Genomic DNA, 21,594 nt, shown 5'->3' with positions numbered 1-21,594 from the left:
TAATGGTTAAATGATTCCCTTTTCTCTGTAATAATAAAACAGTACCTGTACTTGATCCCAACTAAGATATAATTACCCCTTATTGGGGGCAGAACAGCCCTATTGGGTTTATTTCATGGTTAAATGATTCCCTTTTCTCTGTAATAATAAAACAGAACCTTGTAATTGATTCCAACTAAGATATAATTAATCCTTATTGGATGCAAAACAATCCTATTGGGTTTAATTAATATTTTATTAATTTTTTAGTAGACTTAAGGTATGGAGATCCAAATTACGGAAAGACCCCTTATCCGGAATACCCTTGGTCCCGAGCATTCTGGATAATGGGTCCTATACCTGTACTAAGTATAACTCTTCCCCCCTTGACGGGAAGGTTTTGTATTTTGTCTTCTTCTTCTCTTCTTCAAGTTTGTCCTTAATGCTTTATTATTTTTTTCCAAATAAATAAATTGAGAACAATAAAGGTTCAAATAAAAGGACTAACATTTTGGGGCCGATTCACTAAAGTGCGAAATAAGTAAATTTTTTATCGCATCTTAATTTTCGCGACTTTTCGCATGATTCACTATAAGCATACTTGCGTTATTTAACTCGCGAAGACTATTTAAATGCGGTATTTGCCGGTACATGCGCTAAATAACGATCGCGTTTAGTCGCCGGATATAAATAGTAGCTTTAAATAGTGTATATAAATTGTTGCCGCATATAAATAGTGTATATAAATATTAGCCCCATATAAATGGTAGCATATAAATAGTAGCCACTAGTGATGAGCAAATGTGTTCTGGTTTCTTTAGTGAAAATTAGCAAATCTTTCGAAAGATCCACGAAACGGCAAAACTGTTGTGCGGGCAAAAAACTTGTTGCTGTGACTATTATTTTTTGACGCCTGTGTAAATTTTTGGACTTGCGGTGAATTTTTGCATGGTGAATTTTTTTATGCGTTTTGCCATTGGCAGATTGTTTTGCGAAACACATGAAAAAATTTGCCGCAGAAAAATTCGCTGCACGTCCAAAAATTTGCTGCAAATCCATGCCTAGTGAAACATTTCATCATAAATAGTCGTGCGAATGAATGCACGCCATGTTAGCCATACACGCCAATACTTGCGGAAAATTACTGTATTAAAAATGACCATTTCCCTGCAAACTGGCGGCTGCATCACTCTAGGGGAAACACATACTTGAATAAAAAGCACTGCAAAGTCCATATTTTATTGCCAAAAGCTCATTTACTGTACTTTTCTATAATTATTATACCTAGTAATGTATTTTGTGCGACTAAATATTTACCGCTATAGTACTGTATATTTTGGCGATTAAATAATTACCGCTATAGTACTGTATATTTTGGCAACTAAAGATTTACCGCTATAGTACTGTATATTTTGGTGATTAAATATTTACCGCTATAGTACTGTATATTTTGGCGATTAAATAATTACCGCTATAGTACTGTATATTTTGGCAACTAAAGATTTACCGCTATAGTACTGTATATTTTGGTAATTAAATATTTACCGCTATAGTACTGTATATTTTGGCAACTAAAGATTTACCGCTATAGTACTGTATATTTTGGCAACTAAAGATTTACCGCTATAGTACTGTATATTTTGTCAACTAAAGATTTACCGCTATAGTACTGTATATTTTGGCAACTAAAGATTTACGGCTATAGTACTGTATATTTTGGTGATTAAATATTTACCGCTATAGTACTGTATATTTTGTCAACTAAATATTTACCGCTATAGTACTGTATATTTTGTCAACTAAAGATTTACCGCTATAGTACTGTATATTTTGGCAACTAAAGATTTACCGCTATAGTACTGTATATTTTGGTGATTAAATATTTACCGCTATAGTACTGTATATTTTGGCGATTAAATAATTACCGCTATAGTACTGTATATTTTGGCAACTAAAGATTTACCGCTATAGTACTGTATATTTTGGCAACTAAAGATTTACCGCTATAGTACTGTATATTTTGGCGATTAAATATTTACCGCTATAGTACTGTATATTAGTAGCGAAATTCCATACATGCCAAGACTTTAGTAAAATTGAGTAAAAAGACACATACTTGAATAAATAACACTGTAAGTCCATATTTTATTGGCAAAAACTCATTTACTGTACTTTTCTATAATTTATCGCCTGCCTGTAGTAGATGTTAATTTTTGCATAACCTAATGCGATATTTAGCGCGCCTAAGTGATAGTGAATCATGCGATCGTATTCTTTTCAGCGTGGAAATTAACGCATGTGTTAAAATTAGCGAATGCGGTCGCGCGAAAAATAACGCATGCGATATGGCGACGACTTAACGCACGCGATAATACTATGGTGAATCATGCACTAATTATCGCGACTAATTTAATGCAAAAAAGCGTGCGATAAATTTTATCGCACTTTAGTGAATCAGGCCCTTTTAGTTATAAAAGGAAGGATAAAATATTATTTAGAAAAATACTGAAAGCGTTGGCAGTTTGTTTAGACCCGTTGGTGTCAACGTTTCTATTTAGATTTACTTGGATATGCAGAGGAACAAGTGACCTAGGCCTTTTGACCTGTGACACTATAAACTGCAATAACATACTGGTGTACCAAAATATTTACTAGGGTCCTCTCTCTATACTCTATTGTCCACACAATTATACTCTATGAGAATCTAGTTTTACCCTTCAGACTTTATGTAATAATGTTCCAGGGTCTGCTCGTACATAGGGCACTGCTGGGTAGGTTACTTGAAAGCAGTTCTACTGTGTAGCGCTGGCTCCTTCTGAAAGCTCAGACACAACTTAACACTAGTGATGAGCGAATCTGTCCCGTTTCGCTTTGCCATAAAATTCGCGAAACGGCAAGAAAATTTGCAGAATGGCAAAAAATTCGCAAAACGCATTTGTTGTGCAAATTTTTTTTTGTCGCCCACGTCTATTTTTTTGTCACCTGCGCCCTTTTTGATGAGACCGCAATCAATTTGACATGCAACAAAAAAATTCTGTGCGACGAGTTTTTCCGCGGAAAATTTTCTCCGAAGTTTCACAAAACAATTTGCCAATGGCGAAATACAGAAATTCGCTGCGAATTCATGCCTGGTGAAAAAATTCGCTCATCGCTATTTAACACAAAAAATAAATGAATTTGTTGGTTCAAGAATAACATTTCAAATGGAATTATTTCCTATGTAAAGTGTAATTTAGAAATAAAAAGTACCCCATAAAAATCATGACAGTATCCCTTTAAGTCTCTCCTGTCTTCTAGTAGCAAAAAATAATATAATAATTAGTGATGAGCGAATTTTTTTGCCAGGCATGGATTCGCAGCGAATTTCCACATTTTGCCACTGGCGAATTGTTTTGCGAAACTTCCGTGAAAATTTGCCATGAAAAAACTTAATTACACGTTTTTTTTTTGTCGCGCGTCAAATTGGGCATGGTCGTGTCAAAATAAAGGCGCGGTTGCGGAAAAAAAGGGAGTTCAAAAAGAAAATAGCCGCGGCGACAAAAAAATTGTGTGACAAATACGTTTCGCAATTTTTTTGCCGTTTCGTGAATTTTCTTTCCGTTTTGCAAATTTTATGGCAAAGCAAAACGGGACGGATTCGCTCGCCGCTAATAATAATAACATATATGTAGAATAAATAATAATTCAGTATCAGTTCATGCTTCAAATTCTATGTTAAGAGCTGCATTAACAGCTGCTTTAGATTTCTCTTAGATCTACATTTAAGTTCCTACCTTTCCAAAATAAGGGCCCCAGGCAATGGCAGTCTCATTAATAATCAGCTGATCAGTATTTGGTAAGAATCTCCCCACATGGATCTTATTAACTGCTTCATTTTTATCAATAATCCAATTCAGAATATCAAACTTTCCTGGGATATTTCCATCTTCGGTGAAAAAAAAATCCTCTCCAGATGCCGTTTTTAGGTGAATGTTTTTAAGGTAATAGTTTAGCTACAATTAAATAAAATGTTATTAAGGAATGATTTCAATTTTAAATAGTAAGTTTTGCTTTCCCTCTAGACAAATTTGTCACTAACTGGCTGGGGGCTGGTTAAAACAACTTGCTTTTCACTTCAACAAAAAAGGGATAAGTATATTTTATTATCTTTTTTTCAAAATCATTGTGTTTTTTAACTGTTGAGTTTAATTTTTTCAAAAGTAATTGCTGTTTTTGTTGCTGATTTACAAAGGTTGGTGAACTATAAGGCTTACAGCAGGTTTGCCAGAAGTTACATTCCTTTATAATTACCCTCAGTTTGAGGTGGGTGGGGTTTGATTAGTTCACCTGGACAGGCGAATTGCCACAGGGGTTAGTGGGGGCTCTGTAAGTGGAGTTATAAACATAGGAGTTAGTGGGGGCTCTGTAAGTGGAGTTATAAACACAGGAGTTAGTGGTGGGTCTGTAAGTGGAGTTATAAACACAGGAGTTAGTGGGGGCTCTGTAAGTGGAGTTATAAACATAGGAGTTAGTGGTGGGTCTGTAAGTGGAGTTATAAACACAGGAGTTAGTGGGGGCTCTGTAAGTGGAGTTATAAACATAGGAGTTAGTGGGGGCTCTGTAAGTGGAGTTATAAACACAGGAGTTAGTGGTGGGTCTGTAAGTGGAGTTATAAACACAGGAGTTAGTGGGGGCTCTGTAAGTGGAGTTATAAACACAGGAGTTAGTGGTGGGTCTGTAAGTGGAGTTATAAACACAGGAGTTAGTGGGGGCTCTGTAAGTGGAGTTATAAACATAGGAGTTAGTGGGGGCTCTGTAAGTGGAGTTATAAACACAGGAGTTAGTGGGGGCTCTGTAAGTGGAGTTATAAACACAGGAGTTAGTGGGGGCTCTGTAAGTGGAGTTATAAACACAGGAGTTAGTGGGGGCTCTGTAAGTGGAGTTATAAACACAGGAGTTAGTGGGGGCTCTGTAAGTGGAGTTATAAACACAGGAGTTAGTGGGGGCTCTGTAAGTGGAGTTATAAACACAGGAGTTAGTGGGGGCTCTGTAAGTGGAGTTATAAACACAGGAGTTTGTGGGGGCTCTGTAAGTGGAGTTATAAACACAGGAGTTAGTGGGGGCTCTGTAAGTGGAGTTATAAACACAGGAGTTAGTGGGGGCTCTGTAAGTGGAGTTATAAACACAGGAGTTAGTGGGGGCTCTGTAAGTGGAGTTATAAACACAGGAGTTTGTGGGGGCTCTGTAAGTGGAGTTATAAACACAGGAGTTAGTGGGGGCTCTGTAAGTGGAGTTATAAACACAGGAGTTAGTGGGGGCTCTGTAAGTGGAGTTATAAACACAGGAGTTAGTGGGGGTTCTGTAAGTGGAGTTATAAACACAGGGGTTAGTGGGGGCTCTGTAAGTGGAGTTATAAACACAGGAGTTAGTGGGGGCTCTGTAAGTGGAGTTATAAACACAGGAGTTAGTGGGGGCTCTGTAACACAGTTTAAAACTAAGGGAGTTTCAGACAAGGTACAAAGTTTGTATTTACAGTATTTCAAGTCTTTTCACCTATTTCTGTTTAACTGTTCTTGTAACTGGGAGAATGAGTGGCAGCAACATTGAAGGTCTGACACAGTGCCCGGCTGCCACATGTATGCAGTTGTGGAACAACAGTTCCAAAGTGCATACCTCTGTTGTGGATGTGAGCGAATTGCCACTTTAGAGGCTCGCGTTAGGGCCCTAGAGGAACAAGTTGCAATACTGCGTTCGATTGACAATCTTGAGAGGAGTCTCTTGCTCACTAAGCAGGAGCTAGCGGGGTCAGATAGTTTGGGGGGAGGGGAGTAGCGGCAGGATGATAAGGCAGTAAGCTGGGTGACAATCTAATGTGGGGGAAAAGGAAAAGGGAGGCTGCGCCAGGGTTTGCGCATCCCAACAGATTTGCCAGATTGTGTGAAGAAGATGGGAGTGTGAACTCTGGTCTGGCGGTTCTAGATGAGGCTGATCTCTCTAACAGCCGGGAGACCAGTTTCTCTAGTAGTGGGTGGGAGGAGAGCAGAGCTAGGCCTAAACAGATGGTGGTTATAGGGGATTTGATCATTAGGAAAGTGGACAGGGTAATCTGTCGAGCGGATTGCTGCAACCGGACAGTTTGCTGTCTTCCTGGTGCCAGGGTTCGGCATGTGGTTGATCGGGTTGACAAATTATTGGGAGGGGCTGGGCATGACCCGGCTGTCTTGGTACATAGCGGTACTAATTACAAAATGAACGGTAGGTGGAGGACCTTAAAAAGTGAATTCAGGGATCTAGGCTCTAAGATTAAGGAAAGGTCCTCCAATGTCGTTTTTTCAGAAATTTTGCTGGTGCCACGTGCAAGTTTAGGGAGACAGCGGGAGCTTAGGGAGCTAAATGCGTGGCTAAAGTCTTGGTTTAGGAAGGAAGGGTTTGGGTTCCTAGAGCACTGGGCTGACTTTTCTTTTGGGTACAATCTATACAGTCGTGACGGATTGCACCTCAATGGAAGGGGGTCCGCTGTGCTAGGGGAGAGAATGGTTAAAAGGCTGGAGAAGTGTTTAAACTAGACGGGGGGGGGGGGGTTGGTGAGCTAGAGTTTTATAGGAAAGCTAGTGTAGATGGGACAGTGGGATTAGCAAAGGGTTGTGGGGGAGGAGTGAAGGGGGCATATATCAGGTAAGGAGCTTCCGTTACAAGGGAAACAGTCTAATATTCACCTTAGCTCTAACTCTCCATTACCTAATGTAAACATCAGAGGGAGAAGTAGTCATCTCCGCTGCATGCTGGCTAATGCACGTAGCTTGTCGGGTAAATTAGGGGAGCTGCAAGCTATTGCATGTATTGAAAATTATGATTTAATAGGTATCACTGAGACCTGGTGGGGAGAAAAATGCGACTGGGCCGTGACTTTAAATGGGTATACACTTTTTAGGAGGGACAGAGGGATTAAAAAGGGTGGAGGGGTTTGTCTTTACGTAAAGTCAGATTTAAAGCCATGTAATAAAGACATTACCAATGAAAATGTTGAATCTCTTTGGGTAGAAATTTCAGTAGGGCTGAAGGTCACAAAGAAAATGATCATTGGTGTATGTTATAAACCACCCCGTATAGATGAGGGGGATGAGGCCCAGCTATTGTTGCAAATGGAAGAGGCTTCAAAACTGGGTCAAGTTGTTATTATGGGGGACTTTAATTATCCGGACATTGACTGGAGTAATGGGGTGGCTAAGTCAGAAAAAGCTAGTAGGTTTGTAAATATGCTAAAGAACCTACTAGGAATGACTCTATTTTGGACCTGGTGATATCTAATAACACTGAACTCATCTCTAACATTTGTGTGGGTGAGCATCTGGGGAACAGTGATCACAACATGGTCTCCTTTGAGATAATGCTGCAGAGACAGCTCTATAAGGGACGTGCAGACTTTGCCAGTATAAGGGCATCTCTGCAATGTGTCAACTGGGAAAGGCTTTTCATAGGGTTAGGCACAGATGGGGGGTTCTTTTTTCCCATAAAAATGAACAGCACACCAGAGGCCCCCCCTTTAGATTAGAGGAAAGGAGCTTCCATTTGAAGCAGCGTAGGGGGTTCCTCACGGTGAGGGCAGTGAGGTTGGGGAATGCCCTTCCTAGTGATGTGGTAATGGCAGATTCTGTTAATGCCTGTCAGTATAGGTTTGTGTGTGCTGAGTTTACTTGGAAGGGTTGAACTTGATGGACTATGGTCTTTTTTCAACCTTATAAATAAATTGTCATTTTTCTGAAGGTGAGTAATGCTGGTTTATAATGAATGGTGGGGATAACTGTTAACTGGATGTTCTGTTAGAAAAAAGTTATTATAAATGAACCTTTATGATTGAAATTGGAACCCCCAGTGATTTTACATGTCACACCAGGGCAGTGAAGTCGCTGAGACCGGTCAACAGACTAATCCCAACAGGCTTGGGGTTTTTAATATTAACAGAACCAAAGAATATTGTCAACCTGCAAATACAGTTCCCGGGGGGCAGGGGCAGCACAAGCAGCAATTTTACACACAGACAGATAATCCAGTCCATATACAGGATGCAGTATTATAAACCCACAGGGTATGGCACTTACTCTACAGACTAGGCCAGTCACGGTGGGTATAGCAATATGTGGCAATATCCCAGAGTTAGGGAACAGCCCTGACCTTAATAACAGCCACTGGCACTTGTCAGACTTCCATAAGCCTTTGTGTGCCTGGGACCAAAGCCAAACGTGCCTCCAAGTCTCTTACTTCTAGTAACTGCTCCACCCACTTTCTTTTCCTCTGTGAAGTCACTTCCAGGTTGTATTTCTATCCCTGAGGTGGTGCCCCTTACTGGGATTGGCCAGCTTGGGAAATAACGGAACAGTCCTTGATAAACAATAAGTCATTTAAAGATCTCACAGTGTGATTGTTGCAGTGTGGCAATCGTGGTGCTTCCACATTACCCTTACTTAGTTCATTAATTAAATTACTAAAATGTAAATTGAAATGTATTTGCCATTAGCTGGATTGTTACTGGACGGTTTTCTCACCTTTACAGAAGTTCAATAGCCAAATCAGTTATGTGACTTGTACTGTGAACACATTTATACAAACCTTTAGTCTCATTTTGTTGATTTTCTCTTTAGAAGACATCTCCAAAAATTCTCTAGATAACTGCATTTTGTCTAAGGCATGGGCTAGAGCATACACTGCCATGTATATTGTGTGTTTAATACGGTGGGTAATGGTCTCTTCTTGCAACAAATATTCCTTTATCGTGTCATACTTTAGACATGAGGGACTTATAACATCATCACTTTGTCCATATGTACATTCTGTACTCAATCGGAAGAACCTATTTACAAATATATTTTTGTTGATATCTGTCATAAGTCTGTGAAAAAAAAAGTTATTTAATCCTTGGATGTCTTGTTTTGGAAGGGAAATTAAAATTGATCCATTCATTGAATACAAGAATCTGTTATAGTTAATTTCCGTTACAATATTCAGGGCTACTGAGCATATCAAAAACCTTTCTGTTATTTGGCGGGAAGCCTTGAAATGTAGAAATGCAATCAAAGAGTTTACTCTGCAGTATAAAATAATGACTCTGACAGAGGAACGTTTAATTGTCTCAACAGCTTCAATAACACTTTCTTTGAGCATTTCTGAAGAACGCGATATAACTTTTAAAAAATCCACACAGATTCCTTTTCTCCCCATTTCCTTTCTCAGCTCCTCACTGGCTTGGCGATTGCTGTCATCATCTGATGCAATAATTCCCACCCAAGTCCAGCCAAAGTGCTTCAGTAATTTGATGATAACTCTAAACTGGGAATACTCATTGGGAACTGTACGATAAACAGATGGAAAGTGAATACGATCATTAAACACAGGATCCAGAGCTCCGTAACTTATCTGAAAGATTTTTTTTTTTAAAAAACAGTCATTCATACTGTAGACTATGTGCTAATTATAATGCTATAATTGTAATGTCTATCTGAATACATAGTAACATAGTAACATAGTAAGTTGGGTTGAAAAAAGACATACGTCCATCAAGTTCAACCAAATGCCTATACCTAACCTGCCTAACTACAAGTTGATCCAGAGGAAGGCAAAAAACCCCATCTGAAACCTCTCTAATTTGCCTCAGAGGGGAAAAAATTCCTTCCTGACTCCAAGATGGCAATCGGACCAGTCCCTGGATCAACTTGTACTAAGAGCTATCTCCCATAACCGTGTATTCCCTCACTTGCTAAGAATCCATCCAGCCCCTTCTTAAAACTATATAATGTATCAGCCAGTACGACTGATTCGGGGAGGGAATTCCACAACTTCACAGCTCTCACTGTAAAAAATCCTTTCCGAATATTTAAATGGAACCTCCCTTCTTCTAAACGGAGTGGGTGCCCTCGTGTCCGTTGGAAGGACCTACTGGTAAATAAAACATTAGAGAGGTTATTATATGATCCCCTTATATATTTATACATAGTTATCATGTCACCTCTTAAGCGCCTCTTCTCCAGTGTAAACAGACCCAACTTGGCCAGTCTTTCTTCATAACTGAGGCTTTCCATACCCTTTACCAGCTTAGTTGCCCTTCTCTGGACCCTCTCTAACTCAATAATGTCCCGTTTGAGCACTGGAGACCAAAACTGAACAGCATATTCTAGATGGGGCCTTACCAGTGCTCTGTAAAGGGGAAGAATAACCCCCTCCTCCCGTGAATCTATACCCCTTTTAATACAGCTCAAAACCTTGTTTGCCCTTGCAGCTGCTGCCTGGCATTGCTTGCTACAGCCAAGTTTATTATCTACAAGGACTCCAAGGTCCTTCTCCATTATGGATTTGCCTAGTGCAGTCCCATTAAGGGTATACGGGGCTTGCATATTTTTACATCCCAGGTGCATGACCTTACATTTATCCACATTAAATCTCATCTGCCACTTAGCTGCCCAGATTGCCAGTTGGTCAAGATCCTGCTGCAGCGATGTCACATCCTGGATAGAATTGACTGGTCTGCAGAGTTTTGTGTCATCTGCAAACACTGATACATTACTCATAATACCCTCCCCTAAGTCATTTATGAACAAATTAAACAAAAGTGGACCCAGTACAGAACCCTGAGGGACCCCACTGAGAACCTTACTCCAAGTAGAGAATGTGCCATTAACAACCACCCTCTGTACCCGATCCTGTAGCCAGTTTTCTATCCATGTGCAAACGACTTCACTAAGACCAATAGACCTTAGCTTAGAAAGCAGTCGTTTGTGGGGAACGGTATCAAATGCTTTGGCAAAATCCAAATAGATTATATCTACTGAATCCCCACTGTCCAGCTTCTTACTTACCTCATCATAAAAAGCAATTAAATTGGTCTGACATGACCTGTCCTTCATAAAGCCATGCTGATTACTGCTCATAATGCCATTCTCCACTACATAATTTTGAATGTGATCCCTTAACAAGCCTTCAAATAACTTGCCCACCACGGATGTCAAACTTACAGGCCTATAATTGCCAGGCTGAGATCTTACTCCCTTTTTAAATATGGGAGTGACATTCGCCTTCTTCCAATCCCTAGGTACCATACCTGATGATAGCGAGTCTGAGAATATCAGAAACAAGGGCCACTGCAATTCTACCCCTAGCTCTCTCAGTACCCGAGGGTGTATTCCATCTGGCCCCGGTGCCTTGTTTACATTTATCGTGTGTAACCCTTTAAGCACCATATCCTGTGCCAACCACTGTGTAGTTGGAGCTGAGGCAACAGTGCAGCTATTGGGTGGGACTTGTAGTGAATAACTACAGTAAAATATTGGATTATGTATTAATTAATCTAAACACATGTAAATATAGCAAATTAATTGTATGCTATTATACTGCTTTATAGCCCCACTTGCCAACCTATTTTAATCCTTTAAGGGCCAGCAGAATCTCACATTTCAGTTCCCCCCAGTGCCAGACATTTTGTAAACATTCTCTGTTCTCTCCCTGGAGGGGGGGGGGGGTGTTAGTTAAGGAAGGAGTTTTTTTGTATTTCCACTTCTAGAAAAAGATTTAGAAAAATTTATGTTTTTCATGATATAGGGATTTATACCAGAAACATATTTTATTTATGGACAAAAAGTTAACTGATTTGGAAAGCCTCATGTCTCCCAAATGTTCCAATACCTTATAAGTATAGTTTTAGGGAGATTTCTGACTCTTATAGATCAAAAACGTGCAGCAGCAAATTACCAAATTTTGAAAGCATTTTAGCAGAATACGGCATATTTTGGATTCTAAAGTCAAAAATCCTGTAAGATTAGGTTCCCCCGAGGAAACCATATTTTTTTGAAAAGAACACATTCTGCCGAATCCAAAATGGGTAACCATGTCTTTCAACTTCCAAGTACCAAACAGCAATGCTTTCCGGAATTTAGCAGTTTCTATAAAAAAAAATCATGAAAATTCTAAAAAATTGCTTCAAAGCTTCAAAATAGGCACCCATGCCTTTCTACTCCAAACAACAGAGTCGCAATGCTTTCCCAAAATTGGCAGTTTTGACCTGAAAATCTTACCAAACCTTCCAATTTCAAGCACCTTATCGCCACATAAAATTAGGTACCAAGAAAAAAACATCCTAAATATGAAAGCATTTAATAGAATTAAGCTTCCTTTTTAGTGGGGTATTCTGTAAAATAATGGGAGGGAATAAAAACAAAAATGGGGGCAGAGTAACTTACTCAGAAAAATGGGGTCTGATGTCTAATGTCAGGAGCTCATGGCATAGAGAAGGGGTCCCCAACCTTTCTTACTCGTGAGACACATTCAAATGTAAAAAGACTTGGAGAGCAAAACAAGCACCATAAAAGTTCATGGAGATGCCAAATAAGGGCTGTGATTGGCTATTTGGGGCCTCTATGCACCCTATCAGCTTACAGGAGGCTTTATTTGGTAGTAAATCTTGTTTCTATTCAACCAAAACTTGCCCAAAAGTAAAAAAAATCAAATTCCTCACTAACTGGTACACCTCACTGGAACTTGGTGCTTTCTGTGGGAAGCATACCCCATTGTATATAGTGTATATACAAATGGACAATGTATTTATGAATTAATTGGCTCCCCCTACATCATTCCCAATATTCCGGTTTGGATTTTAATTGTGTATTCAAACCGGATTCTGTGATGAATTGTGAGAGGGGCTAAGATTAACAGAATCCAGAATTATCACTCTGATGTTAGGTTAATATTTTATCAACTCAAGTGCTGTTTAATGAATTTAGGTGTAAAACAGAACAGTGTGTGTGTTTTTTAATTGATCAATTGTTTGATTAAAAGTCTTAAAGCACAAAAACCTTTTCTACATTTTCATTAGATTTGGGTGGTAAATACCTTGGGGCCGATTTACTAATCCACGAACGGATCGAAAGCGTCCGAATGCGTTTTTTTCATAAGGATCGGTATTTTGCAATTTTTTCGTTGCCGTTGTGACTTTTTCGTAAATTGTTGCGACTTTTTTGTAGCCGTTATGACTTGCGCGTATTGTCGCGACTTTTCCGTCGCCGCCGCGCTGAGTACGAAAGTTTCGGATTCATTCAAGCTTCAGTATCGTGACTTTCCTTGGGCCAGGTTGGAGCTGCAGAGTGCCATTGAGCCCTATGGGAGACTTTCCTTGGGCCGGGTTGGAGCTGCAGAGTGCCATTGAGCCCTATGGGAGACTTTCCTTGGGCCGGGTTGGAGCTGCAGAGTGCCATTGAGCCCTATGGGAGACTCTCCTTGGGCCGGGTTTGAGCTGCAGAGTGCCATTGAGCCCTATGGGAGACTTTCCTTGGGCCAGGTTGGAGCTGCAGAGTGCCATTGAGCCCTATGGGAGACTTTCCTTGGGCCAGGTTGGAGCTGCAGAGTGCCATTGAGCCCTATGGGAAACTTTCCTTGGGCCGGGTTGGAGCTGCAGAGTGCCATTGAGCCCTATGGGAGACTTTCCTTGGGCCGGGTTGGAGCTGCAGAGTGCCATTGAGCCCTATGGGAGACTTTCCTTGGGCCAGGTTGGAGCTGCAGAGTGCCATTGAGCCCTATGGGAGACTTTCCTTGGGCCAGGTTGGAGCTGCAGAGTGCCATTGAGCCCTATGGGAGACTTTCCTTGGACCGGGATGGAGCTGCAGAGTGCCATTGAGCCCTATGGGAGGCTTTCCTTGGGCCGGGTTGGAGCTGCAGAGTGCCATTGAGCCCTCTGGGAGACTTTACTTGGGCCGGGTTGGAGCTGCAGAGTGCGATTGAGCCCTATGGGAGACTTTACTTGGGCCGGGTTGGAGCTGCAGAGTGCTATTGAGCCCTATGGGAGACTTTCCTTGGGCCAGGTTGGAGCTGCAGAGTGCCATTGAGCCCTATGGGAGACTTTCCTTGGGCCGGGTTGGAGCTGCAGGGTGCCATTGAGTCCTATGGGAGACTTTCCTTGGGCCGGGTTGGAGCTGCAGAGTGCCATTGAGCCCTATGGGAGACTTTCCTTGGGCCAGGTTGGAGCTGCAGAGTGCCATTGAGTCCTATGGGAGACTTTCCTTGGGCCAGGTTGGAGCTGCAGAGTGCCATTGAAAAAGTCACAACAATTCGCACAAGTCGTAACGGCTACGAAAAAGTCACGACAATTCACGAAAAAGTCGCGACGGCGATGAAAAAAATCGCAAAAAATACGAAAAAGTTGCAAAATGTTCGTTTCCAATCTGATTTTTCCCCATTCGGGATTCGGATTCGTGGATTAGTAAATCAGCCCCCTTGTGTTACCATGACAAACAATATGAGATAGGTATGGAACTCTTACCTTAGTAACATCTCTCCAAATGCCTACAAGGAACTATGGGATGGGCTTCCAGTAGTCAGCAAGAGGAGAAGAGAGAGATTGGAGAAACTGATCACTCTCTCAAGCACTCAGTTTAATGCCCCACAATAAATCTCCGGGGCTAGATGGACTAACTGTAGAGTTCTTTAAGTCTTTCTGGGATACTCTGGGACCTGATTTCCAAAGGGTCCTAACTGTAATCCCTTGAGACAAGTGAGATGCCCCTTTCATGCTGTCGGGCAGTGTTGTCACTGTTGTATTAAGAACTGGTGACCAGTCTCCTTGCTCAGCACAGACTATAAGATTGTAGCCAAAGCGATCTCACTCAGACTGAAGTCTGTGCTGGCAGAAGTGATTCAACCAGATCAGTTGTACACAATCCCCGGCATTTTACTCGGAGGGCTGGTCTATCCCTTGCCTTTCTCTCCCTAGATCAAGAGAAGGCATTTGCCAGGGTGGATCACCAATACGTCTTAGGTACTCTGCAAGCCTATGACTTTGGTAACCATTTTGTAGGCTACCTGAAAACGCTGTACACCTATGCAGAGTGTCTGGTAAAAATCTGGGATCAAGTACAAAAAAGTCACACAAGTATACGAAAAAGTCGCAGAAAATAAGCACAGTATGAACAAATATCAATTTTTTTTTGTACTTTAATAAATCAGCCCCTTAAGGTAGGAGTTCTAAATTACAAAAAGCCCCCTTATCTGGAATACCCCAGGTCCCAAGCATTCTGGATAATGGGTCCCATACCTGAAATTCATGAAATAGCCTAACCAGAAAACAAGTTCACTGGACTGTTTAGAGACATGCGATATAACTGAGCCAACAAAGGTATTCCTCTGTACTGCACAAGTTATCAGAAAGGCCGTGCCAATTGTCTGTACCTGAGGGTATCCATACAGCTGAGTGATTTCTGCAATGCTGTAAGTTGTAGACGATAAAATATGTCCAACAAATGCCACCAATTTCTGATCAGGTTGACAGATATAGTTGAGAGCTGGAGTTTCTTCCTCAGATAATAAGCTAAAAGTGCTCATTAATGCCACTGCAGCACTGGTACATGCATCATAGATACGGTATCCTAGAGTAATGTTGGGTAAAAGCTCTGTGCTGTTGTTGATCTCCTCTATAGCATACATAAAGGCCAGGAGGTGGGTCAGATACTGAAATGTAGGTCTGTTGGATGAATGTAGTAACTCACAATTATATGAAATAATTATAACTATTTACAATTATATTCTACAATTATTTAAATTATTATTAATATGAACAGACTGTTTAACTAACTAAATCTTTTGGAGTTAGCCAGTGCTTTCTAATATACTATGGTTCTAGCAGCCACTTATTGTCAAGCTGGATGGGAGGGAAGATGTTCTGCAACCTGTAGGAAGGACAAGGAAATAGGGCCTTTCATGACCTTGCTTAGCCATATACTATAACACAGTGAGAAAGGGCACTAAGCAGCCCATTGTAAAAAATATTATAATAATAAGCAGTGAATCTGCATGAAGGTGCTCTCCTCTATACCAAAAAGCCAAGCGGTGAGCCATTGGAGAGCACCTTCATGCAGATTCACTGCTTATTGTGCTTGGGAGCAGTAAGGCTGTGAATAGCAGTAAGGCTGTGCAGTTGAATACCTATATTTTGATATACTATAACACAGGGGTCCCCAACCACCGGTCTGGGGACCAGTGCCGGGCTGTGGGCTGTGCTGAACTGGGCCACCTCTGGTTCCAAAGTACTTTATTAAGCTGTATGTAATGATAATAAAGTGCATAATATAAAATGTAATAATCACATTTACATTATATATGTAATTATTTAATTATATACTATGCACTAGTTGCACCCCCCCCCCCCCCCCCCCTTCCCTGGTCCTTGGAAAAATTGTCTTGCTTGAAACCGGTCCATGGTGCAAAAAAGGTTGGGGTCCACTACTATAACACATTGTATATAACAATATACAGCTTTACAGGGATAATACTTAGCTCTGAACAATACAAACTCACACACATCCCCTTATATAGCGTGCCATTTACATGCGCATTTTACAGCTTTTAGAAACTACAAAAAAAACCTCATTTTCTTAAGTGGCAAGTAATTGATTAAATCAGCCATTTTTAAACATCATGGATGAAAAAGAATTCTTCTAAACGGCATACATGAAAAAATCATATTGCTTACAAACAAAAAAATACCACTGAAACTTTTTTTGTGTGTGTGGATTTTTCTTTTAACAAATCACCAACTGTGATAAAGTAAAAACCACAACCTTTAGTAAATCGGCCCCATAGTGTAGAAATGTTTTTTTACCAGACTTGTAATGGCGGCTGTGTGCATTTTGACATGTTAGGAGCAATTTTGTTTAAATGCAACACCTTCTCACTACTATTACACTGCTGTGCAAAAACATCTAAACACACGATAAAAACATGGTGTTTGCGACTGACATTGCACTTTGCACACTGCAAAATATACATTGCAGCATGGCATGTAAAATATAGCTGTGACTGCTCATTCTATAACTGGTCTGCCTGGCAGACTAAAGGTCCCCATACACTGGCGGATTGGGGGATCTACTCCTACGGGTGGGCGATATTGGGAGAATCCAGGGTAATTCGATCATTTGGCCATGGGGCCAAATGATCGGATTATAACGGCAGGCATAGTAGAAGTCAGTCTGGGGACCGCATCAACCAGCCGATGCGGTCCCCGATCCGACTAGATTTTCTAACCTGCCCGATCGAGATCTGCCCGATTTCAGGCCAGATATTGGTCGGGCAGGCCCGTCGGAAGTGCTAAAAAGATTTGTAGAATGCCTCCTATTATAATGTCGGAAGTGCCCCTACACAGGCCGATTAGCTGCTGAATCGGTCCAAGGGACTGATATCAGAAGCTACTAATGGCCCGTGTATGGCCACCTTTACAGTGTTGCTCAGCTAGGGCTTTGTATAAAAACCTGCAATACAAGCTGTCTAGGAATAACAGCCGGGTACAATTATCCAAAATGCCATAAATTAAAAAACAAGATACCTGAATCCATAGAGATAGCAAAAAAATGACATTTTTTTAATGTTTAGGTTTTAGGTAGCCTTAATGCATTTATCTGAAAAGTTCTTAAAGCATTCTGGATAGTAAATCCCATATAAGCAGCAAACAAAAAAAAAAAAAAATCACTTTTATCTTTAGTTAAAATGTTCCATCATTTTTAATTTGTAACATTTTCACAAACAGCTGAAGGTGGATTGCTTTGCCGGAATCAATAATAATCTAAGTAGAAATGTTGTTCCTTAGGAAAGTAAGAAATGTGTTCCTTATCACCATCAATAAGTGTGTTACTATATTACTTACACTATACACACTACAGGGCAAGGATCATCTTGGAATTCTTTTGCTATATTATTATCAGTTAGAAAGATTTGTAGAATGCCTCCTATTATAATGTCTCCATCAACGGCATACACCATTGGTTTAACACAGTGACCCAAGGTACATGGTTGGCTCAGCCTTGATGTGTTGTATTGTCCTGTTCTACAAGGAAACAAAAGGAGGATTAGAATAAACATTGAAGCCTGGAGTTTCCAACAAGGTTTAAGCACCTTTGGCAAACACAGTCCCTTTGTGCACAGAGAGATGTTCATGAATCCATGGTGAGTAATAGAAAGGTGAAGGCCAGGAATGCCAGGGTGCCACATAATGTTATAGAAAGTGGTTAAAGCATATATTGTACACAGAGCCTGCTTTTATCCCTTCAAATTCTTCTTCTTTTTTTTTTTCGATAATTATACCTTCTGCTTTTTTGTTCAGGAATAAACATACCGTGGACAAGGCTAATGTAATTATGTCATGTAATTACCTACAAATAAACATATTGTAAACTGCCATTCTATAACAAAATTAGCCAGCCTGTAACTTTTAACCAATGAGCATTTTGACCTTTTTTTCCATTAAGCATGGCATGAAAACTGGTGGTGATGGGGATGGGTGCCTTGTACCTAAGAATTCAATTGGTAAAAATATTTCTGCTGCTAGAAATCTGCTGCTTTGCTGACAATGTTTTAGAAAAATATATTGTATGGCAGAAGAGCAGCATCTTATTAAATCACTGCTAATCTCGACCCTGTTCCATGCACAAGGCCTCAGTCCATGTTTGGGGATAGCCATAAAACATGTAGCTAGCTAAAGTAATACTACCCTATGGCATTTAATAAGGTTTGGTCAGGAAAGCCCTGGAACTATAAGCACAGGGGCTGCATGACAAGGGATCCGAATAACCAGCAGCCACATTACTCTGGTTTATGTTTAGAGATTGGCAGAACCAGGTACAACTGTGATTGGGTGAGAAGGAAAGAATTAAGGCAGGAGAAAGCCGGCTTGGGGGGCGGAGAAAATGAGAGGGATGTGATGTCAGAAAAAAGAAGCACTCACTTCCGTATCTTCTGACCAGGTAGAAACATCCCTCCCACCCTCCCCCTTTTTGCATATTTTGCAAAATGTCAGGAGTTTCTCTCCTTTTTGTTTTCATATTATCTATTAATAACTGAATGTGGAAGTTTTCCTGAATGCATTGTTATATTGTGCTTTCTGTATCTTTATACGGTATAAACTTGAAAGTGAGCATTGTATTTAATTCATGTTAACTACGATTTCTTGATCCAGGGAATGTTTCCGATCGCCAAGGGGGTCAGGATGGAATTTTTTCCTTCTTGAGGCATAATTGACACAGGCTTCAGGTTGGGTTTTTTGCCTTCCTCTGGATCAAAACAGTGGATATATGATAATATATTTTAAGTTTTATTTGTCACAGCCGCGGTAGGACCTTGCCAGAGTACTGCACAGGTCATTTTAGCAGAGGGAGAAAGGAGGTTCTCTCCTGTGACTGCACTGTGGATTCATAGATACAGACGCTACTACTGCTTGTGCTAGGTGACAGCCTGCTTGGATTTCCTATCATCGAGACACTGCAGATCCAGGACCGGCAGCAGGGCTGCTGAACTTCTCTCATGGTGGGAGATGCAGCTCCTGCTGGTAGCAGAGTTTGGGGCCATCCTCTCTGTAGGTAGAGGCAGTCTAATACTCATTCAAGTCTTCAGCGAGGAATGGCAGAGCATAGTAGCGACCTCTTTTGGAATTATGGCTTTAGAATATTGCCTTGGGTTAGGCTGGCAAGGTCCTATTTATTTGATAAAATGTGAATAAATGCTGTGGCCATTTTCTCCACCTCTGTCTCCTGGTGTTTCATTAAGGTATGTAACAAGGGGGTTCAGTGGGGTGCCTCAAGGCGAAGGGTTAATTGAGGAGTCCCCTTGTCATGTGCTCATCAACATTGCGCTTTGCACCAGAATTTTTTATTCTTTTTGTATTGTTCATCAAAACAAAATCTGAACAGGCAGAAAAAGCATTTGCTGAGGAGCAAACATGTTGTGTGCATCTATAACTGCTTTATGTATTGTACATTGTGTGTGTGCATGGTTGTGAGTGTGTGTTTTGGGCTTAGTATAGAATACCTTGCCCTTGCTTAGCCACATACTGTAATAGAATGTACATTACAATATACACCTTTACAAAAATAATAAATACTTTACGTTGAATAAGACACAGAAAACCCCACATTGTATTACTACAGAGAAGAAATACTCCATTTAGAAACCTACATGTCTCATTTACAACTAAATTATTAACACAGACAATATACTGTAAATGATATTCTTATAGACAATGCTCAGTGATGTCATCAATTATAATCGGAGCTTAATGAGGATATTATTAATCACCTCGGAGTTCCATGAACTCCTCGCTGACTTATAATATCCCTATATTTTACAATTCACTATATATATACTGTATATATAGCGCATGTATAGAGAGCAATTGCGGCCTTACAGTGAAGAAAAAGTCAGTTTATTTAGTCACTGCGGTGACTAAATAAACAGACTTTTCTTCACTATAAGGCCATGACCAAAGCATCCAGAGAAAAGATTTATTATAGAATAGTCAGTACATATTTTTTAATTCAAATATCCATCTACCGTATATACTCGAGTATAAGCCGATCCGAATATAAGCCGAGGTACCTAATTTTACCTAAGAAAACTGGAAAAACTTATTGACTCGAGTATAAGCCTAGGGTGGGAAACGCAGCAGCTACTGCTAAGTTTCAATAATCAAAAAAATACCAATAAAATAACTAGCTCTGTAAGTGGAGAAGAGGGTCAACAAAAACAATATGATACCTTAAGAGTACTACCCCCTTAGCTCAATCAGCAACCAAGCTAAAACACAAAGAGTTAAAGTCGTTCAAAACTATATATATATTTTATATAGAATATAAAGTGCAATGTCTAGTGCAGAATGGGGCAGTTGAGGATGGTAGATGAAGATGGATGTGGGAGTGGGCCAGGGCACTGGAGGGTCTGTTTGCGGGTGGGCTAAATTGCACACAAAGGACAGAGGGTGCTAGTCTGGAGGGACCCATGGCACCCAACTCAAGTATAAGCCGAGGGTGACTTTTTCAGCACATTTTGGGTGCTGAAAAACTAGGCTTATACTCGAGTATATACAGAAAATTATCTTTTGCTAAAAAAAATAGTCAGGAGACAAAGCTGCTAAGATCCATTTTTTTGGTGTTGTTCCGCTCCTGATATATATTTTAAATACCTGAGAACAGAAATAGTCAAGAAATATTGCAAACAATTCTTCATGTGCAAAATGTATTTTAAAAAAATCTAGAATAAATTGACATAAACCTTCCTCTAATGCAGATGACTCTGTAAGTGTGTACTTTATATTTAAAGATTTGTTATAAATATCCATTTGCTGCAAAATGCTTGGAAAGGACTAAAAAGGGTTTTTTTCCTGTAGCGCTATACAGGGGAAAATAAAGGAAAACTATAAAAGGAGGTTCCATCTTAATAAGCAGAAAGAGGTTACAGTGAGAGCTGTGATGTTATGGTGTTCTCCCTAACGCTGTTATACTGAGAGATACATTACAGTTTGAAAAAGAGGTTTTTAAAAAGTAAGCAGATCATAAATCTGCACTCAATATAGGTTCCCATGGACATTTGAGCTGCAAATATTAATGATATAAAGACCTGCTCTACTACTAGAGGCTAAAACAGTTGTAATAGAGATTGCCACAGAGCTACTGAACAGATATCGACTTCATCAATAGAATGTCTATTTACAAATGCAAGAATCCTGACTGGTAAAATGGGAGAGCTGGAGTTGCTGGCACTGGAGGGAAAATATGATGTCATTGGCATTACTGAAATATGGCTGACCGAATCACATGACTGGGAAGTAAATATAGGAGGTGTATG

Source organism: Xenopus tropicalis, chromosome 8 (genome assembly GCF_000004195.4).
Source record: "Xenopus tropicalis strain Nigerian chromosome 8, UCB_Xtro_10.0, whole genome shotgun sequence".
In the NCBI taxonomy this organism is placed as follows: Eukaryota; Metazoa; Chordata; class Amphibia; order Anura; family Pipidae; genus Xenopus; species Xenopus tropicalis.
This window is presented reverse-complemented; position numbering follows the sequence as displayed.